This window comes from Rhipicephalus sanguineus, chromosome 11, assembly GCF_013339695.2.
Source record: "Rhipicephalus sanguineus isolate Rsan-2018 chromosome 11, BIME_Rsan_1.4, whole genome shotgun sequence".
Taxonomy (NCBI): domain Eukaryota; kingdom Metazoa; phylum Arthropoda; class Arachnida; order Ixodida; family Ixodidae; genus Rhipicephalus; species Rhipicephalus sanguineus.
The window spans coordinates 113,710,568-113,725,175 of NC_051186.1; positions in this window are offsets into that span (position 1 = coordinate 113,710,568).

Sequence of the window (14,608 nt, forward strand, 5' to 3'; positions counted from 1 at the left end):
CAAACACCATCCACTGAAGTTGGTGTACGTAGCACTATCCAGGCCTGCCAGTCTCGACGGCCTAAACCTCACCAACACGAAGGGTGGCTTCAGGTTTGGACATGTCGCCGGCTCTGTCGACAGATAATTTGTCAACGAAATGACCGAGGCATCCACAAATTCCAACAGCTCTACTATACCACATACTTCACTACACATGGACCCCTCGTCACCGCGATCACGACCGGATCCTATAACAAGTCATGACCAGCTGCTGGTGCTCACTGATCATGGTGATGATGCCCTTGTTCAATAACTGTCAAGAACTTCTTGCACACATGCACACGGGTTCGTGAAACGTGAGTGCGTTTTCGGGACACGTGTAAGCACTACATATCAGCTAACCGCTTCTGATTTTGGTAATACCCACGTTGCCATTGGCTGCGTTACCCAACCGTAAACAACTGGTTATATAACATATATGCGGCTCTTCAACATATATATGTGTGCGTGTAAAATATATACAAATCTTTAGCGTCATTTTGTAACGTGTCGCTCAGCAAAAAAAGTTACGCCACAGTCACCTACCCGCCACGTGCTTCGCATAACATCGACTCCCACGGTACGTGGGATCTGCCAATTTTTTTTTCATCTTACGCTCTTTCGATTGTTTCAGAGCAGCAGGTACAAAACACGTGGGAGCAGGGAGCAGTCGAAAAATCTAGCGAGTGTAGTCTCCAAATGAAAATCGCCGTAGCGACTCCTACGGCAATGGACAAGCCCCGAGCAGCCAGCACCTAAAAGTATTCATGCAGAGATCGCGAATGCGCACTTGAACACACCACAAAGAATAGACGTGACTAGAAATGATCGAAGCCTATGCACAATTCACCTCTTACAGCCCCGCAGCTGCGGCTGAAGATGAATGAGTGCGTTCGCTATCGGTGCTGTTTTTCGCCATTGTGGTAGTTCACAGTGACACTTTCTGATGGGACATTGTGACAATAACTGTGCCCACCTAACCGTCGAGAGATTCAATTATACACGGAAAGTGGTTGAAAATGAAGTGATGACGCTACTACGCTAAACAACAGGTTCTACATTTTCTGGACAAACATTCCGAGGTGAAGTATAGACGTCAGACTCTGGAGTTTCCAAGACGTGTGGCGCCACCTGTCGGAGAAGTATTGAGTAGTGCATAGACTGACTCTCTCGCACAGTTTGCTATGAGACCAGGTGCAACTAGGGAGTGCGAAACAACGATTGATCTTATTATTGCGTGTGTTTGCGCATTTAACACATAGAACGAAAGCTGTGAATTGCTCTCCGCTAGTCGGACGCGCCACCGTACCGTCGTGAAGTGCTTTCTGGATCACTCGCCAGAACGACGGCGAAAACAGCAGCAGACGAGACCCCTACGCTACGAAGAAACGCTGCAAAAGACGCACTGTTGCGTTGTGAATTGCCACGGACGTAAAAGACCGAATAACAACGTTCAGTTTTACCGATTTCCATAGTTGTCGTACGAAGAAGAAAGGCGAGAGCGCTGGATATGGGATGCTGCGAGCGTGTTCTCCACAGCCGGTCGCATGAGAAAGTGTGATAAAGTGGCTGTGCTGTTTTGCGTAGCCCTGATGGAGAACCATGGTAACCTTGACTATGAAGCTCAGCAGAGGCTCTGACCGCGGTGCTTGTCGTGTAACACGAAGTGGGCAGCTAGAGGCAGTCTGAAGACGCGTGATACGCACACCGCGACGAGTTGGTCGTCACAACACATCATCGCGGACGTACGTTTTGAAGGCTCGGAGTTCTGGTTCTAACTAGCTAACACATGCGTCATACAAATAAATCGCAGAATGTTGGTCGTGACCACCTACAGGTTTGTTTCGCCCGTGCCCTCTGCGGTTGCCGTAGCTGCAGTACACACAAACGTAAGACGACCATCAAGAGACCATTTGAGGATGCGTAATAAACAGTCCAATGTACAGGAAGCGAGAGATGAATTAACGGAGAATGCAACTGCAAAGGCGAAATTCGCCGGGCCCATTCGTTCCTGATGAATGGAGTTTTGTACCACTGATCGTAAGATGCATAGCTAAGTAAATTGATCGTGTATGTACTTTATCGCTGTGGCATTACGTATATACCCGATTTCAACGCATTTAGGCGCCAGAGAACGGATGTCGGAGGGCTTGCCTCGAATTTGATGTCGTGTGATGCTCGCTTGTACTTGCGAGTTGCAGCGCGCGGCAATAACGAAAACTTATTTCGCGTTGTACTCGCAGTTCGCTTTAATCAGTTTCCTTTGTTTCTGAAGCGTGGATTGGCGGAAGAAGCTTTCCAGGTCCTTAATTTTCAGGAAACGGCGCCTCGACACCAACGAAATAGGAGGGATATATTGTGGCCTATGCACATTGGCTTGCGGACGGCTCTCTTTGCTCTACCCAGTTAGTGCCAGGGCTGCGATGAGGGCGCTGGTGGCGGTGTTTTTCGGAGCGCCTGGGCAGACTCTGACGTCCATGGCCGGTAATGAAGCGTCATGGCGAGGTACTAACAATCGCGTAAGAGTGAATATTCCCTACTTGAAATAATTTGATTTGACTTGTGGCTGTTCGCGATTTTCGTACGTTGGCACTCGTCATCATATATGTCCTAAATAAAAAATGCCACAGTTTCACCGCAAGTGCGGAGCAATGAATGCTATACCAACAAATTGTAGTGTCATACGAAGTCAGGCTGGCAGATAACTGCTTTGTATCCTATCTCGCCTAACTGCAAAACGCTGGTGTAGAGAATACGGCCGCTCCAGAAAGAGATGCTCTTCGCACAGTCACTTCGCGTTGAGAGCGCAGCACTTAGAAGGGTATACGAGCCGTCCGCTGTGATGGCTGTCGAGATAGCGCACCCGTGCCAGCGATGGCGACCGTGCCCTCAGATTTAAAGTTCAAAGTTGCTGCTCACGCGGTGACCCCCCCCCCTCTTCTCTTTCCATGGTCGCTAAAACGGGCGGGGCGTTTTCTGCCTGTTTCTACGGAAGGCCTCCCGAGCGGGGTGATGTTATCGCATGCACCCTCCGAGCGACGGAAATTGGCCGGCGGGTTTGACCTCTGCTTCGGCCGCGTTCGTCGCCCCCACGTGTGCGCTTTTACTCGCAGTAGAACATATGATGCGCGGGGGATCTTATCAATTTCGACTTCCTACGGGAGGGACATGACGGCGACAACAAAAACCCGTCGAGACTGTCCATATAAGTGCTATCGCAATAAAAGGTGGCATCTGAAAACCTGTACTATAAATAATAAAGAAGCATATTTGGTTGCGTTGTATAAACTCTTCTGACATCTGGTGGTCATAGATTGTATGATGTTCCTTGAAATTATATACGTACTGGTTCCTGAGTTATCACGTCTTAGCCTCTATACTAAGCAAAAAAATGTTAGCGATGTTTCACCCGCTTATTGCAGTCGAAGCACAAGCGAATAGCAACTATCCCCTAGCTCATTGCCTGTAGAATGGCTCTAGGTTAACTAGGACAGCTTCGTCTTCCTGAGTGTTTTCACAAACTGCACGGAACATGGAATCAGCCTGCTATGGGGACGCTTCCTCCCTGATCCATAATACTGTGTTGGCTTCTATTGTAACCAAGCCGCCGAATCGGCATAAAGAGCATACGGGTGGATATCAGCCGTTGCACAGCCAAGTTAAGCTTGTGAGGATACGCATGCGCACTGGTAACTGCTAAACACAGCACTCCACCTTTGAGAAGCGAGCCTTGGCACGTACAGCTAACGTTGAAGGTTGTTACTTCAGCCTCGGGCATTAAACGATGTCGGACAGGCAATCAGACATAGACAATGGCGTAGCCAGGAGGGAAGGCAGGGTTGAAACCCTTCTTGAGTTTTCTGAATTTCGCATGTGTATGTTACACGCACAAATGCACGCACTACCGTACACCAAGCTTGAATGAACCACCGCCCCCTGAAAAAGAAAAAAAGAGATTTCTAGCTTCGCAATCGCAGACAGAGCAATGCGCTCCCGCCGCTGTAACATACCACCACTGCACAAGTACAGAGTAGGCCAGTCTGGCTACAACCAGAGAGAAAGTCGTGGAAAAGTTTGGGTCGGCACAGGCACTGTGTCGACCACCTGTGGCAGATGCGATGGATATGCTTTAGCCTGCGCGAGGCCCGAGTTCACGTAGTCAAAAGTCGCAGCAACTTTTCCTCATTAGCGGTGATAAAAATGGGGCTGCTCGCGACTCTTTCGCGACAGCAATGAGACGAAATATTCTGCTTCATCGGGCGACGTGTGTAGGTGTTAGCCTGGGCGACCAGAGAGTACGCTAGTTAATTAGTATACGTATGATTTCTCCTCTGGAACACGTTGTTTGCTCAAAAGGGACTTTTACACCATGCTTCGTCGCCTTGTGGCAGAATCCTTGTGTGCTCAGATTCTTTAATGCGTGAGGCGCAGCTCGTAGTGTGCGCATCTAAGGCGTGAAAGTGTTCTTTTCGATGGCGTGTGCCGCGTGAGCCCGACTCAGTCATGACTGCACCGTGCCGCACCGAAACGCTCCCACAGAGTTTGGATCTGTACTTCTATTCACTGCTCCTAGATTTGGGTGGTTTTGACGCCACAGAGGGAATCATATCTTAGGCATTCACACCTTGGAGTCTGAGTGCCTTTGGGGCGTAGTGGTAAGCCCGTCTGGCTGCACTACTCGAAAGCAGTGGAGTTGGAGTTTCAGTTGTCATGTACAGTAGCTGATTTATGTAATCAACTCTTCTTAGTGCATCTAGACTGGTGTTGTCCTGCGCCAAGATGCTAGATCCGGATGACATTTACCACTAGTCAAAACGCCCGTTTTTTGTGGCTCTATTCAGCCTCACATTATAAATCTACCGATGAATCAGGCAAGCTGTGCCGAAATTATGATAACCCCCAACGTAAGAAAAATAAAAGGCAGGCGTGTGTGCAGAATCAAACGCGTGCGCACACGCAGTGTACCCCATGCTCAAGACGATAATCGTTTCGGTCACAACGGTGACGCGCCCCTAATGCAAACGCTTGAAGTGAGGACACGTCAATTCAGCTACACTGGGGAGTCAGGCTTGGTTGCTGGAGAGCGCACGCACGTGGGGTCGTGGTTGTATTGCTCCGCCGGCTGCTCTGGAGCGAGCGGCCGCACATTCGGCGCTCCTAATTCCTCTTTAGCACCCGCAAATTGTTTTACCGGTACGTGCCTTTGTCCATGAGCTGTATTTATGCATGCATACTATATGTTGCGAATTGGGAACAGCGAACCAGCCACTCAGAAGTTCCGGGCTTTTGTCTGCGCCCCTGCCCTCTGCTCCTCCTATTCCTACCAAATAAAGTTCAAATCATCGATATTGCCTCCACCTTTAATACGCACCTAAAAGTAGAAATTTACTTTATTGTGCGAGCACTTGCGTGAACACTCCAGGCTCATTTTCGCCGTCGCCTTGAGGTTTCGTATATATGTAGGTATGCACATACATATATGAAAGCACAAAGAAAGAACCCTTAGTGAAAATTCCCCGAGGTGCGCAACCGGGGAATCGAACCACCCGTTCTTCAACTGGCGACGAGACGCCTTAGAAATCTCAGCTACCCGCACATACTCGCTCATCTCTGCAAACCGCGATAGACATCTTTTATAGTTCCCGCTGCGATTTTTCTGAGCTGCTGCTGCTCCCTCGGACTCGCGGGGCTTGTTCACTAGCTTCCCGTAAGGTGGCGCAGAAGGCCCAGGGAGTGGCTTAACATGGCGTCGCGGGCGCTATCTCGAAGATCATCTAGAATGGGTAGTTAAATCAACTACAAGGTGTAGTTGGAAAGATGTGTTCTCGCTGCATAGTTGTGTTCAAGCGACTGACAGCGCCAATGTTCTCACTCTTTTGTTCGAAGCCCCACAATGTCTGTGAGTTTTGTCTGTTGTAGTCACGCGTGGTGGTTCAACTTGAGTTCTCGTACACTCGACAGAAGCGTTCCTACAGTTGTTCGTTGAAACTCACGGGGTCCATCATGCATTCGCCTAAGACGATTCGAAGTTGAATGCTATCGTCTCCTTTTTCTTCTAAGTAGATCTACTGATCACCCGCCCCTTTGTGAAAGCTTTCTCCTGCTAACGTTGTTTGCACTGCCTCTATGACTGGAAGCATTACAAGCTTCTTGCACCTCACCTGGTTTTTCACTGCGTCATTTATCCAGCCACCTTTGACCAAGCGACGATGTCATGGGACGTTACATTAACATTATGATGACGCCATTTTCACGTCCCAAAATTTTTGTGATCTCTGACGTCATGAGGGCGTCATATGGTGACGCCAACTCAGGATCATTTTTTGCATCACTCGTGTTGACGACACATGGCGCCGATGCAACTTTTCGCTTTGATGGGGCACCTAACGCTTTCACCTTAAAATGGACGCGCGTGGTGCCTCTGCTCTAAATCCTTGCACGAACGCCGTCATGTCTCCGTTGTACTGAACATGATACACTGACATCATAATACAGGCACCATGTTGGAACAGCAGTACGGTGAGACGCTGCGTGTCAGGTGTCGTGTGGGAACCATTTTATATTTTACACCACAAAATGCTCTACCACAGCAGTTTCTTGGTAGGAACACCACCATTCTATATGTGCAGACGTGGCTCGCCATGGTCTTTGAGTGGCTCTCTTCATACGGGTCTGGCCGCACCGCAGTACACCTTCTTACTAAGCAGGCTTATGTTTACAACAATTCATAATGCCCCTAAAGCTGAGGCCCTTGCTTCATATACCGTTTCAGTTTGCCGCTGTCCCATTCATCGTGTTGATTTGTGACCTTTAATATATTTTGAATAACTTATTCCGTCTTTCGCTCTTTCGATTGCTTCAGAGCAGCAGGTACAAAACTCGGGGAAGCAGGGAGCAGTTTAAAAGTCTAGCGAGCGCAGTCTGCACATGAAAGGCGATTCAGGATGAAGGACCAAAAAATGGCGAAGCTTGCACTAAGACGCGCAAGGCTTGAAACAGCGAAACTGGGCGATTCTGAAGACTAATATGGTTGCTTCTGGGTTTTTCCTAGGCCTTAGCTAGGTGAAGCAGGTTTTTTCTAGGTTGCTTCTATGTCACTGCCAGTCTTTAGCTAGGTGATGCTAGGTTGTTTCTACGTTGATTCTTAGAGAAGGGAGGCTTGCGTTAAAACGCACACAGTCACAGACACGACACGGAATATTAAACTGCAGAGACAGAACCTCGCTCTGAAACCGGCGTTCGCATCTCTCATAGATCTGCGGGCATGTTGTCGTTGGCGTAGGTCTTCCATCGCATCGGGATCTTCTCGTAGCCGCTAGGTGATGCAGGTTGCTTCTACGTCTTTGCTAGGCTTTAGCTAGGTTGTTTCTACGTTGATTATCAGAGCAGATTGGTTTGAATTAAACCAGAGATAATCACATACATGTCACGGATGTCCAAACTGCACATACAGAACCTCGCTGAAACCAAGCCTCACACCTCTCATATATGTACGGGCACGTCGTCATTGGCGTAGGCCTTCCAGCGCTTCGGGGTCTTCCAGCAGCCGCCATTGCCTTTCCCGTTCCCTAGTATTCTCTCATTGTACGTACTCGGTATCTTCAGCTGGCCGCCGTCGCTTCGCCGCCATTTGTTGGGCTAACTGTTGCCTCCTTCATTTTTAGTGGAACAGTGGTGAGTAGGGTGGTTTACCCAATTTCCGTGGTACATACCCGTTTATGACGATGACAGTTTTTTTGTTCGCCGGACAAGGAACGATGTGCTAAACAGCTTCGCTGTTAATATTAAGCAACAATTAATCGTCAATTGATCTTTTTCCTTATACGGTCATTTGTGTATTAGCCATGGACACCCCTTTATAATCGACAACGTTTAAGAGCGACGTTATTTACACAGTGTACTTCCCTAAACTCAACCGACCGCTAAAAGTGAATATGAGGATACGGCAGCTATACAAATGCACGCTATCTTTCGTGAATTAGTTTATTCAAAAACTTCAGTGCTCACTCCTTCAATTTGAATCATCTACAATGCCATTTCGCTCTGCCATCTGGTCATACGCTGTAACTCACGAGCTTTTGTTTAAAAAAAAATGAAAATCCGAAATAAAAAGGAAAATCCTCAGACTGGCAAGGAGAATCCAGTTTTATTTCATTGTCAAGGCAACGCAAACGCAGACCTCTACAGAAAGGCACTATTGTCTGAGAGGACGAAAGTCTGAAGCAGCGAAATTTTGCGCAATAAAATAAATGTAATCTACAAATTGCACCTGCGTGAGTTATCAATGCATCAAATGTTATTACGCTTCTTTTCACTATTACTTTCTAAGTTACGAACGCCCGAAAGCACTGTTAGTTTGAATTTTTTGCTAAAACTTACCACTTCAGTAGAATATTCATATAGGCCAGAAATAAATTCATATACTAAACACTTCTTGATTTGTTAGGAGTACAACAATGAACGCTTATACCGGCGAGAATAAGTAGCTGCTCGCTTACATTTATGTTTCTTATATCGGGGCTTTGCAATGTAATGTGCCTGTGCAATGACTGCTTGTTTGTAATTGGCCATGACGGGCTTACTTTCACATGTCCCATGAGAAATCCGGAGGTTCGTGGACGGCTACAATGTCGTACGCACTTCTTGTAATCATTCGCACCGGGAAGCGCTTCGCAATGGCCCTCTGTGGTCACGGAGGGTGCAAACAGAGAGTTCACGACAATAAACTTCACTAAATCTAATCAGGCCCTTTTTTGAATACCAACAACGAGATCTTACCCTTTGGCAGCGGGTAAATTTAGTTCGCGGATGCAAACCATATATAAAAGTAAGTACGTAGGATCGACCTTGTGCCGTCATCTAAACGCTTTTGTGTCATATTGTTGCATTCCAAGTGTAACCACTACAATCCACGCATATGTTTCCGGTAGATTATTATGTAAATATGAGGCAAATATAAGAGAAATATACGGAATTTACATGTAATCCTTCCGAAAACGTATGAAAATATTGGATTAGTGTACGCAATGTTTGAGCAGTGTAGTATCGTTTGGAGCACAATCGACGCCTTTCTTATATCCAATTTAAGACATAAATCAGAACACTTGGAAGCAGCTGGCCTACAAATCTAATATTACTCCAAACCTTGAATGGGCTGTTGTAATCTCAGAGCCAAACTAGTTGCATCTTTTGAATAAGCTCAAGGCAATAGGGGACCGCGTGGCCCTATTTACTTGTTCGCGGTTTTTGTTCAGATACCTAATGTATCAATATTGAAATTAGAATCACCCTTAGTGACATTTCCACATTTCACACCATCACTACAACGGTGATGTTTCTCAAGTATGTTTTGAAGCACACGCGTGTGCCGAAGCTTTAATATCCCTTCAGTGTTCTGTAGCGCAGGCTTCCGAGACAACGGGCAAATAAGTTGCAACACACACCAGCGCTTGAATGTGCGGCAATTTGAAATGCGAAGCATTTCTTAGCGAACCTCAGACACTTTGGGCATTTCTATCTACGTATCTATCTATCCATCTGTCTATCTATCTAGCCGTCTACGTCTGGGCGCTCTCCAGGTCGTCTCCATAACTTGCATTATACCAAAATTGGCATAGTAGGGGATCAGTGTATGGTGAACACGATCCACAGGTCATGACATGAATAACGCAAAATACCTGTCGCGTATCATGAAACGCTTTCTCTCAGTCACGTGTGGCACCTAGCCGTATACCACAGTTCACGTTATGTGGGTATGCGCCACAGGTGATACAGACTAACCAACACAGTAACCGCGAACACACAAATTGACAAGCAAGGAAAGGGATGATGATAATGATAATTGTTGGGTGTCATGTCCAAAAACCACGATATGATTATGAGAGGCCGTAGCGAAGGGCTCCGGAAATTTTGACCATCGAGTATTCTTTAACGTGTACCGAGATCACGCAGAACACGGACATTTAGCCTTTTGCCTCCATCGAAATGCGACCGCCGCGGCCGGGATCGAACCCGCAACCTTCGGGTCAGCAGCCGAGCACCCTAACCGCTACGCCACCGCGACGGACGCAAGGAAAGTGAGGAAGCTGAAGATAGAACAGCCCTGGAAGACGCTCAACTACCATCCACTCGTCCACGTGGTCCGCAACGTGGATTACTCAAAAACCGGAACCTATGCTTCCTAAAATAAATCTGTCGAGAGAACCAGGCCTCTCATCATTACCGCTGACTTCAACATTGATTTATCAAGACCTAACAACGCCTGGTTCTTATACTGCGTGAAAGACGGCTTAGATGTGGACAGGGCATCAAAAGACCTCGCTGCCGCGTCCAGGAGAGGAGGCATCATAGAGCATTTCATCGTAAGAGGCACACAGGATTTCCACCAGCTGGACTATACCTCACACTTAACTGCCCTTAGACCCCTCGTAGCCGCGAACACGAACGGATGCGAAGAACAAGTCCGGTCCAGCTGCTGGGGCTCACTGATCGCGGTGATGATGACCTTCTTCAAAAACTGTCAAGAATCCCTTCCACAAATGCACACGGGTTCGTGCGTGCGTGCGTGCGTGCGTGCGTGTGTTAGTTCTCCGTGCGTGCGTTCTCCGTCATAACGGACAAATGCAAGCATAACAAATTTATCAACTCCAACTGTGGCTGTAACGTACGTGCAGTGAGCCTGCGCGTGTCACTTGGCAGTGTATATATCCAGGAACACTTTCTTGGATGAAGCTTAGTTGCGAGTAACGGCTGTCCTGCGCATCTGTGTTCCTTCTTTGTCTTGTTCGGATTCACGCTATCCAGTATTGAAGAATATAAGCACTACATATCAGCTTACCGCGTCTGGTGTTGATAGCATTCATGTTGCTGTTGGCATCGTTACGCAACAGTAAACAACTGGTCATATAATACATATGCAAGTCTTCAACATATGAGTGTGCGTATAGCACTTACATTTTTCTCTAGCGTCATTGCGTAACGTTTCAGTCAATGTGAACAACTACGCCACAGTCATCATCCGGCGCATGCTTCGCATAACATCAATTCCCACGGTACGTGAGATCTGCCGAATTTTTTCCCTTCCTTTTCTGGAAAGTTCGCGCTAAACCAGAATTAATGGATTAAAGACTAGCCCGAACGTGCACATTGGTAAGCTTTATTATAACGCCAGACGCAACCTCTCACTCTATCGACTGAGCCCTTTAAGTCGTCGAGCTACGCAAGCTATACATGGTCCTGTGGCGTCTGCCAGTCCCAAACATATAAAGAAGACTACCAGTCTAAACGTATAAATCGCGCTCGCACCTTACTCCTCCACTTGCCTCCACTAACAATGCACCTGTGAAATGCGATTTGAGGGAAGACTGTTTGCCATATCATTGTCGCTCGCACCCCCTGAAGAATACTTCTTCGTAATAATAGAGTAGCCGCCGTCCGCATACCACATGGTTATGATTAAGAATTGTCTGTGCGTCCAATTACTATAGTATCGCCTATAGGGCACTTATAGCAAGCAAGCGCAGCGAATATATGTGAAAGAGGGATCACCACCAGGAAAACATTGTTCTTTCCAAAAGATTTTTTACTCGGGCCTTCGATTTGAAGAAGTACCTTTGCGCACGGGCGGTAAAATGCAGATGCAATGTTTTGCAACCCCTAAAACATATATTGTATGTTCGGCCTGCTTTTACATAGAGCGGTGGCTACTGTACAATTTTATAGAAGCCAGCGTAGCATACACATTCATTTTATTTCACAATTGTGCTTTACCACCACAATGTTTCTGTACAGATATTACCTTCGTTTTATGCATAGTAAGTGTATAGTGTAAGGAACGCGTGAAAGCGTTATGCAGAATTGGCTTGGCAGCTGTGTCAGTGCCAAACATATAAATCTGTGCGTTGCAGGTTTCGTTTCGGCCATTACAATTAAGGTGAATTCCTGAAAAGCACATCTGAACGCCAAGTATGCAATGCTCACTCATACTAACATCGGTACTGTTGCTTACCAGCTGTTCGTTTGAAACGAAAGCCTACACTTTTGATCTACAGAAAGAATGGGCTTTTCGTCCACAAGCTCAGGTAAGCTTTTTTTTACTTCAAAGTGTTGAGTTCATAGTGCCAGGATCGAAGGTTGCTCGATAAGCTATTATTACTAAAATGCTGTTTGATGTACTTTTTGCATACATTTTTACCAAACATTGTGCGAGAGACTTGGCGTTCTTTAAAATATATATAGGCCTGATGCCTCGCTAGTAGCTTCATTTAAGCTTCTTCAAATTCTTCTCGACGTTTCATGCACCACAGTACAAGTAAACCGTGACAACCAACTTGCTTCTTCAGGCAGCTCAAAAGGTGCCCTTGTATTAGTTTCCACGTGAATACTCCTATGTGTAAAACCTCCGTGACTATATTCATTAAAGACAATCTTTGTTCAACAAGTTACAGTGAAGCTGTCTTTAACCAGGACAAACCCCTAAAACACCGTTTTCACATACATAACCATTAAGACCCGTGAGGGCGTAATGGAAGTAAAGGAGCCTACAAGTGCTTTTGAGCATTTTTTACACCGCACGAGGCTCATCAGACTGAACGATTGCTGGAAGTGAGAGGAGATAATATGACACTTCGCTCAAATTATGTGTGCGCTGTGACTATATGGTGCATTTGCATGCTTTGAGGGGAGTTATAGAAGCTTAATATGAAACAAAAGAACATCAATGAGAAATATAAGGCAGGAATGAGCGATTGCGGCAATCACCAATGTACAGGGTGTTCATGTGAGAAAGGAACGCTTGGCGTGTGACATGTGCTCTTGCGCGGCTACGAAGAGCACCGGCAAGTACCGAGGAAAGGAAACATGTCCGCTTCTACGTAATTTATTGGCGCCAGGAATGACAAGGCCCTGTGATCAGCAAGCGTATGCCAAATGTAATTCCCTGCTGAATGGTTGTTCTGCGCGCCAACAAATGCCTTCAAAAGAAGGTGTGCTGCCTCCTGCCGCCACATGCTGGCGCTCGAAGCAGCCGCTGTAGGGGACCGCCTATAGGCTCTCGTGGTCCTTTTAATAAAGCACCACCCTCTACTATATTGTAAATCGCTTTGCTGCGCACCCATGGGAAGCACCTCTGTGAAGCTACTGCGCTAATCAATCGTATTGAGCCAACCTTCTGATGTGCATTATGTCCTTGTGATGTGACATTTTATGCGGACGCTCCACAAGGTGGACATAGTTGGTTGGTGTTGTTATAGCATCATCATATTTTTATTTCTTCCTAATCTTTCACGTTGAATGTGCTCTGCGTTTGAAGCAATAAAAATATTAGGTTCGTTGTTCTGAAAAACTTTGCGGGAAGTCCGCCTGAGACTGCACCTTTGATGCCGCAACAGGGGAAAGGGGTAAATATACATTATCAACACAGGCTGATGGAGACAAACGGAGGAATACCTGCATCCAGTACCATCAACGCAAGGTTTTTAAAACAATGTCGTACACAATCCTACTTTCACAGCATGTTCCTCAGATGATAATTTTGAGTACTTTGAAGAACTTGACCTTAGCATTGATAGCATATATCCTTTTCTGGTATGGCCACAAAATTTCGCCGTGCGGCTCAGCACGATGCCATCGAGCCGTTGTTTGACTGTGATGGCCGTCATGTACAGCCAGCACAATCAAATGTCAAAGCAGAAAATATTAATGCACATTCATTTCCCGTACTCACGCGCTACAGTTTGACATCTGTACCAGCTTAGCTTTGGTACAAATTGAGTGGCACCACTGTGCTTTTCCGTAATGTTTTCGTCACTCCGATAGAATTATTTTCTCACAGGGTCTAATATTTTTGATAGAGTATCGCGCCTTAAGGAATGTCTAAGAGAAAAAAAATATCTCTCGAATTAACTGACTTAACGTCGTAAACACAAACGTACGTCGAAGCTGAGGGGCCAGTTTTACTGACTCCGCGCTGCGAAGGCTGATGACGTCATCACTAATGTCACACAACCTTCAGTTGGCGTGGCTACACATTGCCTTCTCCCACGCCTGATTCCACCCAGCGCTGCTGCTCCTCCTCTCCGGCTGACCACCTGCATGTCTCCAACCTCCAACACGCCTCCATCCTCCACTCGCCTCCGCTATACTATGATATGCCCTCCCTCCCTCATTCCCTCCTCGTTAAGCTCTCACCACTCCTCCTCACCCTTTGCTATACTATACTATAAATGGCCATGCTATCAATTACCCTCTCTCCTCCTCCTTACCATCGCCTCACGGCTCCTCATCCTGACTTCTCTTTCTAACCCCCTTGCTAGAGTATGCTATCTATTATGGATATGATGAAGAAGGAGATGATGGTGCACAAATAAAGTGCCGGATACTCCTTAGCCCTTGAGTGTATGTCGAGCATACAACCTAATAAATAACATACAAGCAGCAGACATGGAAAATAAAGCACAGAGCACACATGTGTAAAGACACACACACATATCTAACAACACCATCGCAACGCAAAGTAAAGTATCCAAAAGACAATTAATATTGTCTCTTATAATGTATCTGGTCATCATTGAATCGAATCGGCACAACC